Source organism: Phymastichus coffea, unplaced genomic scaffold (assembly GCF_024137745.1).
Source record: "Phymastichus coffea isolate CEN01 unplaced genomic scaffold, Cenicafe_Pcof_1.1 PCOF00093, whole genome shotgun sequence".
Taxonomy (NCBI): domain Eukaryota; kingdom Metazoa; phylum Arthropoda; class Insecta; order Hymenoptera; family Eulophidae; genus Phymastichus; species Phymastichus coffea.
This window is the reverse complement of record NW_026706904.1, coordinates 140,270-152,668: the sequence shown is the minus strand read 5'-3', so window position 1 is coordinate 152,668 and position 12,399 is coordinate 140,270. Positions and strand designations below refer to the sequence as shown.

Genomic DNA, 12,399 nt, shown 5'->3' with positions numbered 1-12,399 from the left:
CCCTCGAACCTAACTCCCTTTAGTGAACGCTCCATATGCGCTGGCTGAATAATTCATCAGTAGCGTTGATTATCGAAGAAAAATTCAATGGAAAAACTATTTTAAGCCTCGCGGCAGATGCTGAAATCGCTGTGTAATTCATAAAATAAAAAGAAAGAAAAGATTAATCGGAATCTCGCAAGTCGCAATCGACGACGTCTTATTGCGTACGCGAAGCATTTTACTGTGCCGCTGGAAAAAGTACGAGGGTCAAGCGGATCCAGGGGGGGGGGGCGGAGGCGCGGTACGATTATCGAAGCAGCTGGAAATAAGCGTAAAAGCTGCACTTAGCTCGAATCATTTGAATTGAGCGATTGGCACAGCGGTGCGCACGTATACTTGGCGATTGAGCTCGACTGCACCGAACGAATCGTGGAGCTCGCGAAAGGTCGCTGGCAATCGGAATACGTGGCTGCGCTTCCGCGACTGCTATAGCTCGGACGCGCGGCGAGGGTTAAAGTCCGCAAGAAGGAGAGCAGTCGGAGCTGGCGCCCGCAGACGAAATCGATGCTTCGCGAGTGCGATGAAGCGCTGCTCCGCGTTAATTATTAAGCGGCAAGAGAAGGTCTACAACCTCGGCAATGTGCGCGCACTGTAGGCATAAGCTCAGTCGCGGGGCACGGGATAGATCTGCGACCTTTGGCAACGCGCACACAGCGCACGCGGATACGTCGGGCCGACGGCTATAACACCGCTAGCTCGCCAGCTCCGTCGCTTGCTGGGGTCGCGTTGCGCCGCTCGCTATTATGCTCGCGACACGAGGTGCAACAATGAGCTCGGATGCGACGCGCGATTGGAGATAATTCGCCCCCCCCCCCCCCCTATCGGCCTGCACTGGACGTCGGAGATTCCAAAGCCGACAGACCTCGACAACGGTGTGAGCGTCAGTGGACGAGGGCGCCGACGAATGTCCCAGGGGTCTGCGAAGTGGCGTTTTCTATAGCACGCTCGCACCTGCCGACGACGCCGATCAGTCCTTTCTTTATGTTTGTTTTTTTGGCCCAGAGACGTGATGCGAATCGCGGATACCGCTGCGACTGCACTGCCTTTCCGCTAGCCAAACTCTTTCAATGTGGTGCAAATTGGAGGTTCTATCGGGTGCTGCAAAACTTCTTTTCTCGTGCCTTTTTGTTCATTTTGTTAGCGCTTGGCCAATGCAGATTTTATTACTCACGTGCGAGCAAATGAAGCTTCTTTTTTTACGACGCTACCGTTGTAATCGAATTCAGTCTCGAAAACTGTACAAAGAGCAGGCTGTCAAATGATGCAGTTCGGACGGTGTTATATTCTAGAACTGCGCTGTCGGAACTATTTTCAATTTCAATGAAGTTCCAGTCTATTGATACTCGTCGCGGAATAATAATGGAGCGTATATGTGCCGAGAGGCCAAATGAATGAATTAATATCGTAGAAATGGAACAAACCAAGTTAGTCGAAATCAATAAAGAGGTCGTTTCCTTTTTTCACTGCAAATTTAAATGTACATGCGGAAAACTATAACAGACCTCAAACGTTTACTTTCATGTTTTGCTTCCGTTGTGATTTTAGTGTCGCTATTCTGAAATATTTTCAAATACCTCTCAATGTAATTTGATAATTTAGGTGATCGAGATTTATAACATCAATGTAATATGTAGTGGCTAGTGATTTTAATGACAAATGATCATTGCGATTTCATATGTTTTGAATATTTTATGTCTTAAATACATTTACTGTATGTAGTTCAATTGTTTTTTAAACACTTGATCGACTTCTACTTGATTATCAAATTAGAGTATATAAAAAAAGTTAAATTAAAGGAATTTTCTAACGGTCAATTCATAATCATTAAAAGTTAGCACTCAATTAACACGAACGGTTTTATTTACAATCAGATATTAAAGTTAAGTAGTTACATTGGCTGATACTTTTTGAGTAATTCAGTCATTACTGTAAAACAACGATAGCAAAATATTGTAAATCGTAAAAGCCCAATGTCGCAGTAGCGAAACGTATTAATTGACATCATATAAAGCACGAAGCAATAATACATGATCTTCAATTTTCCAATATATAGTGATAGCCTCGACAGCCTCGTGCATAATAACTTGTAGAAGTTTCCATAACCCTTGACATTTTTATAACAGAATAATTGTAACAGCAAACACTACAATATACGAACGATACTACTAGCGGTGATCAAGAAAAATCAGTGATTCTAAAAATGTCTGCTGTCATAACAAGTAGTGAAAATGTAGCAACATAATCCGCCGCGTGAAAAAAAAAAACGGTAGTTATAGTAGTTACTTGTAGCCGAGTCTCACTGCATAATTATGCGAAATTTGCCTTAAAAGTCGCGTAATGTCCCAAATTCGACAAGGACTTTTTGATGGCCGACGGAAGGAGCAGAGTAAGAAGAGAAACGGACGCTTTTCTTGTTCCATCCGATACGTTTGACCCCGATTTCGCAGTCGCGCGCGCGTCACGGAATCGCGCACACATGACGAAGCCAAAAATGATGTATGCGCGCAGTCAGTTTTTTCCTTCTTCCGGGAGTCGCTGGCATTCATAAACCTATAACGCAAGGGATGTCAATATTTTAGGTCACTAGTCATGAGGGTTAAGCTGAATGTTGACCGCGTACACAAAACTGTAGTTAACAGATTTTTGCCCGACACATCGCTCGTTTGATTTTTATAGTTTACTTTGTGAATAGCGTCGCCTTTCCTTCGAAATTGCACGGTTAAAAACTTTGAAATAATGCTTAAAAAAGGCGCTAGGCAAAAAAGCTGTTTTTATTGTAAAAGGTCGTGACGAGCATTCGATTTATCATCGGAGAGGTCCCGTGAAAATGGAATCTAAAACCGCAGCTGTTAAGCCGCTACTCTATCACTATCTCGATCGAGCGGAAAGCCCTTCAGTTTTCCTTTCGCCGCGTGCTTTCGAGGCGCGCACTCGGCCCGTAGCCGGTCTCGAGTTGCAGGGAGCTCGCGATTGGCGATAAAAAAAAAAACACCGAAAGGATCTCGGGGCCGATGAAATATTTACGCAAGCACCGTGCCGCCGTATATGTGCATTTTCTGCAGTCGATCTTGGCCAGACACACGGGCGACTTAATTCTTTTTGTCGGCTGCTGCCGCTCTAACGCGCCCGTCACGTCGGATCCGTAAATTTCTCTCTCGCGACTTTCGTCCGGATAAAAGGCTGTTAACCCACTTCTCTCTCTCTCTCTCTCTCTCTCTCTCTCTCTAGATCCATAGCAATTTTTTCTGCTCTTTCATATACATACGTATCTCTACACACCTACTACGGAAGCTAAGTAAGTTCAATGATCCGCGATAATGTCGCGAAAGAGCAAGCGAGTGCTCGATTGTTCTAATATCCCCTGGCCTTCATTTTTCACTCTCCCTCCCGTACCATAAGTGAAGTCCGTCGACAAATGAAATTACCTCCTTTCATTTTTCTTAGGATAATTTTGGCTTTTAGTTCAATAGATTCCTTCACTTACAACTTTCATTAGATCCCGAACTTTTCATCTTTGAAGTGTTCAGTTATACCATCTGATTCGCTTCTGCTCATCGACTTATGAAAGGCCAGATCCCTCGTAAACGTTGGCTTAGCTGAAGGATTATTATTGAAGCATTAAATATGGATGCTTCGCTATGCAGCCATAAGAACTCGTTATGTGTAAAGACGCACTGGGTAGTCTTTCACCCTATCTTATATATCTGATAGACAACGTATGTTTAAGCCTATAACTCATCGCAACTCTTTCTTGAAATTGCGAAATAAAACTATCTATTTATTTTCTTCACTGATTTGACGAGGACGCTCGGAAAAGGCTTGCAGCGTCCGAATTTTATTCTATCGACCACAGTGTCGAAGTCCAAATGCCATTGTAGAACATGTATACTTATGTTGAGTAGAGCGTGAGCGTTTTAGAGAAGGAAAGAACAGATATACGACGATCAGATAGATGCCTTACAGCCGCATACAGAGTTTTAGGTTGGTTGGTTGTGTACCAATTATCCGTTTATAAAAGCCGGCGAGGCACCGTAAAAAGGATTGTGTGTTTTCCACGAAAAAATGCGACCAAATTCACCATTTGATGTCCATTTACATACTCTGAATAATCTTTTTTTTGTTTACGCGTGGATTGTACGTTTGTATTTTAATTAAATTCACACACGATGGAGATGAAGATAAAGATGTCGAACTGATTCATTTTCAAATCAGCTTTGTTTTCATATCTGGAACTTTAGTATACACTTATGTAAGAGAGTCTTGCGGTAATCCTGTAAGATACTTGGGTGGACGTTGAATCAATTTCCGATAATCGTGAAAGTACGTTTTTCTCTCTCGCGCGCTTGTCGAGCTTTTAACGTCGGCAACTGAATCAAGAGTAATTTTATAAAAATTGCTAGAGCTCGCTCTCCCTTGCCCCTCTTTTCTCTCGCTCGTTCGCGCGCGCGAGAATTATTAGGTTTTTCAATCAAGGTTATGAACAAAAGAAAATCTCCAAAAGGGATGGCTAAAGAGGCGAAAAAGGCGATGAGAGGATTAATCAAGTTTTGCGCTTTCATGGTTTTTCGTTTATTCTTTTTTCGAGAGTCATTGATAGAGCAAGAAGGCTATTGAGACGAGAAATTATTTCCATCAAGAGAGAGAAATGAACCACACAGTCGAGTTTTCTCACAACGTCATAAAAACAGTAGAAAAAGAGAGAGTCCCAAAATTCTTGCATAAACAATCGATAAAAGAATAAAAAAGAGAGGCACGAGCGATGATGCGAAAGTACACTGTCGGTCCGTACTTTAACCCCTCCTCACCCAAGCAAAATTAGTTAAACTTTAAGGAAAAGCAATCTATAATGACGAACCGAAGCGCGTTTGGAAGCTCTTTTTCGGAGCTTTCAAATGGTATGCATTACGAATGCAATCAAATGGATTTTATTCTTATTTTTTTTCACACGAAAATTCAAAATTAAAAAATCTAACAATTCTTGTCCATCTTTAATTTTTCGTCGGCTCTTGAAAACCATCGCATATCAATTACAACATTTTAAAGCGCTCTGCAAACCCTATCTAAAACACTCATCAAAATTGATGTTCATCAAATTTGAAGCGCTTAGAAATATATCTCCGTAAATTCATATAATAGACAAAAATGCATAGGCGAGATAATATTTATTTTTCTACGTAGAACACTGTGAAATTTTAGAAGATTTTTCCCTGCAGCTCGTGTACTAATTATTATCTGAGCTATAAAATTTCTTTTTTACTTCTAAAATAATGATATAAAAAAATTATAATTTTTGGAAAAATTCTTTTCTTCCATTTTTTTTGTGTTGTAAAAACTAATACGTAAATAAAAATAATAACATAATAATAATAATAAATATAATAATGCATATTAGATATTCTGATTAAAATTATTTAGATAAAGTAGATCTATATACACTTATAGGTTTTTGTCACGTTCATCAACATGAATGGTAAGTTCAGAAGCTGTTATTTTATAGTTTTACAGTTTTATTTAACTTGGCCAATGTAGTCGTTCTTTTTTAACAGTTGTTTTTCTTGTTGGCTATTGACGTATATTTTCAATACTATCAGTGTTCACTATTTTACTGGAAGTATGTACGCTTATATTCAGAATTAAGTATATTAGTAAATATTTGAGAAAGTATAATTTGAGAAAGTATAATTGATTTGATGATAGTAGGGATATTATTTTATTTGTAAACATAATCAGGAGGATAAATCACCCTATTGGAGAGGGGAGGGGTTATAGTACGCGATAGGCAGTGTATTCTAGTAACCTAATCCCGCGTTTCTGAATTGTAGTCCGGGAAAGAGAGAGAGAGAGAGAGAGAGAGAGAGAGAGAGATGTGAAGCTCTTTAAGCGCTTTTTAACTGGAAGGAGAAAAGCGCTCGCTCACGGCGACTGTGATTTTCACAGTAGACTAAGCGCGCGCACACAGCCAACTGCACATAATCGAAATCGCGCGTAGCACAGGTGAATCCGCCTGCGGAGAGCTTTTGATCGTTTGATGCATGTGCTCAAATCGAGCATTTTCAACGAAGAAAAAAAGTCACAAAGGAAGCAAAACTCGCAGGTCTCATTCTATTGGAATACTATCAAGAGCAATAGGATTCGATGTTGGACTTGAAATATTAGTAGGTGCTAGTTTACGCTTCGGTAATAATTTCAAATGCCATCAATTATGGAGTAAAAGTAATTAATAAGTACAGAATAGTAGGTAAAAATGTGATTAAAAATTCAGATAAAAACGGAAAGCGTGTACGTGTACTATGCAGAAGGTCCAGATAACTAACTCTAACTATTCTTGTCGCCAAGAGTCTCTCAGCTCAATTCTCACTTTTTTATGGCTTTTCTCGAATCCTGCTAAACAGTTGTTATTTCTCATTTGAACTGAACACGCAATGCAATAACTCACAACAATAGTCGTAGTTGTTAGATTTCTCCTTTACACCCTCTCGAACTTGTATGCTACCTTACTTATCACCGGAGTGTGGGAGGTATTTCACTTCTTTTTTATATTCCTTCTACTCTCTGTACCTCCTCTCCTTGTGAATTCCCGCAAATTATCGGATTACCGCATTTTAAAGTCAGTTTTCGTTTCTACGGTATGTTCAAGACGTACATCCATGTATAGTTAACTGGCCGTCGATCCCCCGGTTACTGAACCTACAGCTTAAGATGAGCTTCGAATCATGAGAGTGGCGGTATTAATTTCAGCATGTACACCTTAAAGAAAAACGACTAGCATCCTTCGGGAATCGAACCCAGACCGTCCGTAAGGAGTTCTGCGCTCTAACTCCTGAGCCATCCCGGATTTTATATTAATAAACATAGAATAAATTGACTGTGATTTAATAGCTTAGAACACGTGACGCGAAATGAGTTTGTTTCCTTTCAATTTTAACATCGAGTTTTCCTATGAAAGCCTGATAGTGCCATCGGATGACCAACCCGGCTTCCAAATAAAAGTTGTGACATGATTCGGAAACCCACGAGGTTTCCTACAAATCTTTAGCTTATAGCAGAAGTTGTTTAAAAGGTGATAACCTGAAAATTTTTATTATTTAGAATATATAAGTTCATAATGTATGAACACTTTGATGCAATTAACAATACTGTATGCATTTGTATAATCTGATTACTTTATCTTTGTATCAAGTATACATGGCCTTTTAAATTTATTTTTGGTGACAATTTTACTTATGCTGTAATCATTTCGTCATTACTCACTGTAAATTCTTCTGGTTTAATGCTATTAATGTTGATTATATTATTGATAGTAGCCATTCCATCAATTCTAAGTTGACTAAACAAATCTTTTCTGTGAACTAGAACTTGACTTTTTACATTATTGACACTTGCATTACTCTTCAGTAGCATCATTTATGAAATCCATTTACGAATGTTTAAATAAACTTGAATTTGTTATCTCAAGTGATTAGATACAGATTAGTTTTCATTGAAAAGTTATGACTTGATAAAAATTCCTATAGATCACGATTATTTCCATAACATACTTTGAATTCTTTCATCACTTGGATATTTTGTAGATCATTGTCAAGTAAGTATACATAACTAAATTCATTTAGATCGAAAATTTTTAAACTGAACTACCTGTTTATTGAAACCTCTAGATGGCTTCATTATTTGTTGATATTGTAGATCTCGCTAATCTTCATAAACCTATCGAAAACAAAGGGGTTTATGGAACTTCTTTTTATTATTTGTTTATTGAATATTAGATGATAAATTTTTTTCTAAAATAATCAAAGTGAAAATAATGTACCAGCTTTTGAGTAGTCGAGTTTTTGGGTGCTCCATTTTCTTTTTATATTTCTCTGTTTACTTTAATCCTATTGAATAATTGCTCCACATTACCTTTGGTAAGATTCGTATCATCAACTTTTTGCTCAAAATGATTTACGAAATAATCTTATAGAATGTTTCTTTTTTAATTAAAGTAATAACATACATATTTGCAGATTAAATATATACTTCTATCGTTCTTAAAAACAGTGTAATACTTGTCAATATTTTATTCCAACATCAAAAAGTTTTCTGCCATTGCAAATGCACAATATTTGTTTTAGCACCACTGTAGTATTTCAATCCTATTATTCTTGGAAAATAAACTTTTAGACATGACAGAGAAATATTGCTTTTCTCATCCACTGGAATTTCAGTAGAATATTCCAGATCCTCTGGATCTATGACTGTGACACGTCGAACTATCCTGTATATAGTATACGAGTTATTATTTTAGATTACTTAAAATTTAACAAACTTCAAATAATTACCTGACTCTTATGTATATAACAGTAAATCATTAAAATTATTAAAAATTCAGGTTATTATAAGTCATAAGTCGCAACGTGACACACTACAAACTTTTTTAGAAAGGAAAAACTCTTTCCGAATCATATAACGGCTTTTGTTTGGAAACTGAGTCGGTCATCTAATGGCATCACTAGGTTTCTTTTAAAAAATTTTTTCGCAAGCACACGCTTTCTAAAAGGCAAATATGGTTCAAATAACTCGAAGCCGGATTCCTTTTTTTTTTATCATCTTTTTTGGTTGAAAGTGATGTTATTTAGTTTACCATTAAACTCTAATAACGAGTTTTCAGTACACTTTGATTTTTAAAGGTTTTTTTTTGTTATTTTCATCTTGAAACAAAATATGGAGAATAAGAAGGGTGAGAGTACCAAGTGTTTACTAGTTTTCGCGTACTCAGGGTATAGTCTTCTGGTCAAAGAAGGAACATAGGATATACGCTTCACATAAATATTTGTTTAGCAGGTTCGGGACTGGACTTGGAGAAAAATCACAAGAAAAAGGGAGAAGCATCGAAGTGAGAATTAAGCTGAGAGCGAGGCTCTTAGCGACAAGAGTAGTTAACGGTCAGTTAATTCGGAGCCTTTGTATAGTATAGTACACATGTAAGCTTTCCGCTTGTATTTAAATTTGTAACTTTAATACATTGAGTTTCAAAGTATTCCCTGAATTATTCCGTTATCATATACACACACGCATATACACCCACACACATAGACACACACACATCAATCATATCACCGATCTCACAAAAGTAAAATGTTTATCTACTGTAAGTAAAATATTTACCTACAATACTATATTCGTACTACGCAGCTTTTAAGGTAAATTTTGAACATCGTGAAATTGTTTGTATTGAGTTTTATTGTCGCAAGACTGTCCGCGCTAGTAAAAATATTGTTTTGAAGGTAATTCTAAGATACCGAAATGTAATAAATTCATGCTAGTTTAAAAACTGGTGCGATGACATACCGTACTTTAAGAGCAGTCAACAGCAATTTTAAGTTATTTTATATGTATATAAAATTAGTTTATATGCCTCTCTGCAACTAATTAAGTATTCAGAACGATTAATTACATTTTCTCGTTCTACTACTTGATATGTCTAGTTATTATCACATTTGTGATTGAAAACTTTGATAAGATCATGGATGTTAAGGAATAACTTGTATAAGTTCCAAATCTTGTTAGCTAAGTGCTCGTCAAGAACCCTGTTGGATCTACACACTGATCTGATCTATAAAAAAACAAAGTTGTTATTACGGAGATAAAAAAAATCGAAATATCGTAGACGCTTGAAAGTTTTACTTATCTCTTTGTATACAAGGCAAATACAAATACTGTCATACGTTAACAATGCGGAATTATAGTGTCCATATACCCTGCGCCCTCATCTCGTATACCTGTCTTTCTTTTCCTTTTTCGCTAATTGCTTTAGGTTAATCTGCCATAAATCGCACTGCGGCTTTTAACTGTAAAACGTGGCAGTAAACATAAAGTAACAAAATTATATGTGGCAAGGTGTACTGTGGTACTAAGTTTTAATATACCACAGATTTAATCTTTGCTGCGCGATCGGTAAATTTTCTTGTCGATTTTTCTTCTTCTCATTTGAATGCTTCTTCTGAAAGAATAATTCCAGGAATTGCCATCGATTCGAATAACGTCCGCGCATCCCTCGCAAGGGCGACAGATTTATTTTCACATCTGAAATATTGGGACACTTGCGCGGGCGCGAGCTTCGATGATCGTTCAGTGGAGTCACAGGTTGGTTTACCAAGGGTGCGAGTGCACGGCGAGAAAGCGAGTAGAATGGAGCTCCGACTATTCCTCCCTCACCCTCCCACTCTCTCTCTCTCTCTCTCTCTCTCTCTCTCTCTCTCTCTCTCTCTCTCGGGGCTGGTTTCCTTGGAAATTCCACGGACGGCGGGCAAAATACGCGCGTGTCTAACACGTGTGCGCCCGAGATCGAAAGCTTTCCCGAACGTTGATCGATCGTAAATCGACGCACGCTTCAAGCGTAGCTCCCTCGAAACAAGCTTGGGAAAATTGCAGTTTCGGTTGTAACACGAGATCACTGGATGGAGAAAGCAGAATGTTTCAAGTTTCCTTCTTGGTAAAACTCTCGCGACTGTTTGATTTTTCGAAATACGACGTGGAATTTTATTGCTCTCGCGGTACAAAAAATTTGAAAGCTCAAGCTTTACCGCGTCTCTCGCTCTTTTTTTTTATTTTGAGGAGAGGGGGAGAGAGAGAGAGAGAGTCTGAAACGCATAAAACGTGTACAGCCTTATATTTTTGTCTCTCGAAAACAAAATTCAGCGTCGGTTCGGAAAGTTTCTTAAATATCTCAACGTCGCTGTCACGCGCGGAAACACAAAATAACATTTGATTTATAATTTTCTTTTCCGCATTCTAACCGCCAAATCGCCCCTTTGGTGCTTGCTTCCGGCTGTCATGCGAAAAAATACTGGCCCTAACTGATACGAAATGGCTTTTTGACGAAACGAAAGGTTTACAGTACGAGCCGGAGGCGAGTTTCGCTCTGGTGTAAACCTCACACGAGACAACAATTAACTTTCCGACAGCAGTTAGCTACAATGTACTATTTTTCTAACTCTTCCAAATATTTATCAAAAGTGCTGTTTAATGAGTCAAGTTTAGTTGAAATACATCATGCTTGTTAATACATGACACTTAGTTAATTTTCGACAGTAAGCCAGCAAAGCGAGTTTTCTAGTGCCCAAGCTCGTTAGTGCGTTTGGTCGAAAAGTCAACCACGCACATTCTCAAGTAAGCTAAACTAGAAGCGTCATTGACTTGTCGCCTTTACTCGATAAACAAGTTCCAAGCCATCGAATGATATTTGAAAATTAACTTTAATGAATTTCGCCGAAAGACCCAACTCTTAGCCGTAAGATTCCCGGTACCTGTTTGCCTTGTAAAAGTTGAAAAGTTTGTCTAACTCTATCATTCGTCACGCGAGGATCCCTAACGAATGGCCCGCGGCAAATAAAACCAAACAGTCCTATTTCGGTGTAAGTAGCTACGAAGGGAGAGAACGGAGACGCGCTCTATCTCACGCGAAATCGCAATTTGGTGTTGAGGCGCGTGTCGCGTTACCTGTTTCCCGGATTAGTGTTAATTACAACGACGTACTTGATTATTTTGGAATTTCAGCTTGACGCTAATTTTGCATTGCGTGATGGATAGATACGAGATTTGATATACCATGTTTTGTCGTGATAGAAAAGGAAGCTTATTACAATTATTTTATCGTTGTACACAAATCCCCAGATACGGTAGACAAGTATCCAATCGAGATCTTGACAATGAATGCTAAGCAAGCCAGAAGGAATTTTTGAACGAATGCTCAAGAAGTGGTTTTTCTTTTCTTTGGATAGAAACTGAATAGAAGACGTAGTACTTTCTTTCTGGCTTTTAGTGGAGCGGTGGCGTATAAAAAACCGATGCATTCCAAGGTGACTATAAAACTTCACTACGTAATTTAATGTCCCTTTAACGCTATTTTCTCTCGAAGCGAGCGTCGTGCATGTTTGTTTACGACGAGCACCGAGTAAGAATGGACTAAAATCCATTATACACTTTTTTTTTGTTAATCAAAATCATAATGCGTCACATTTCTATAATTATATTCGTATTTCCCTTTTTGCATCCAGCTGTTCGGTCTATTTTTATTTTTGCTGTTACGTTACGCGGCATGTTTGTAAAATATATCAAGTCGAGTACGTTGTACGTAATAAATTCGATTGAATCACCGAATCATTAAATTAAGCAATATTAAAAATTCTTTTAAGCGGACGAAAATAAGCAAGAGGTAGACGCATTCGTAAGACAGATTGGTCACATGTATTTTACGGGTCACAGAAGCCAATGTGGCATCTTTACGATCCTTCGTAACAAATGTGTTGGGAGTGCGAAAATTGTAATTTTGTTAGCGGGATCTTTCAAGAGCAATGCACTTAATATTCGAATACGTTT

The 12,399-nt window shown here is 38.3% G+C and overlaps 2 protein-coding genes across 5 annotated transcripts in view; one reads left to right on the top strand and one right to left on the bottom strand.

Moving 5' to 3' along the window:
- The window catches only part of LOC131669472 (phytanoyl-CoA dioxygenase, peroxisomal-like), a 62,096-nt gene that overhangs the window by 5,273 nt on the left and 44,424 nt on the right, over positions 1–12,399 (bottom strand). The gene's annotated exons all lie outside the window — the stretch shown is intronic.
- The window catches only part of LOC131669469 (uncharacterized), a 43,950-nt gene that overhangs the window by 442 nt on the left and 31,109 nt on the right, over positions 1–12,399 (top strand). The window lies entirely within an intron of this gene.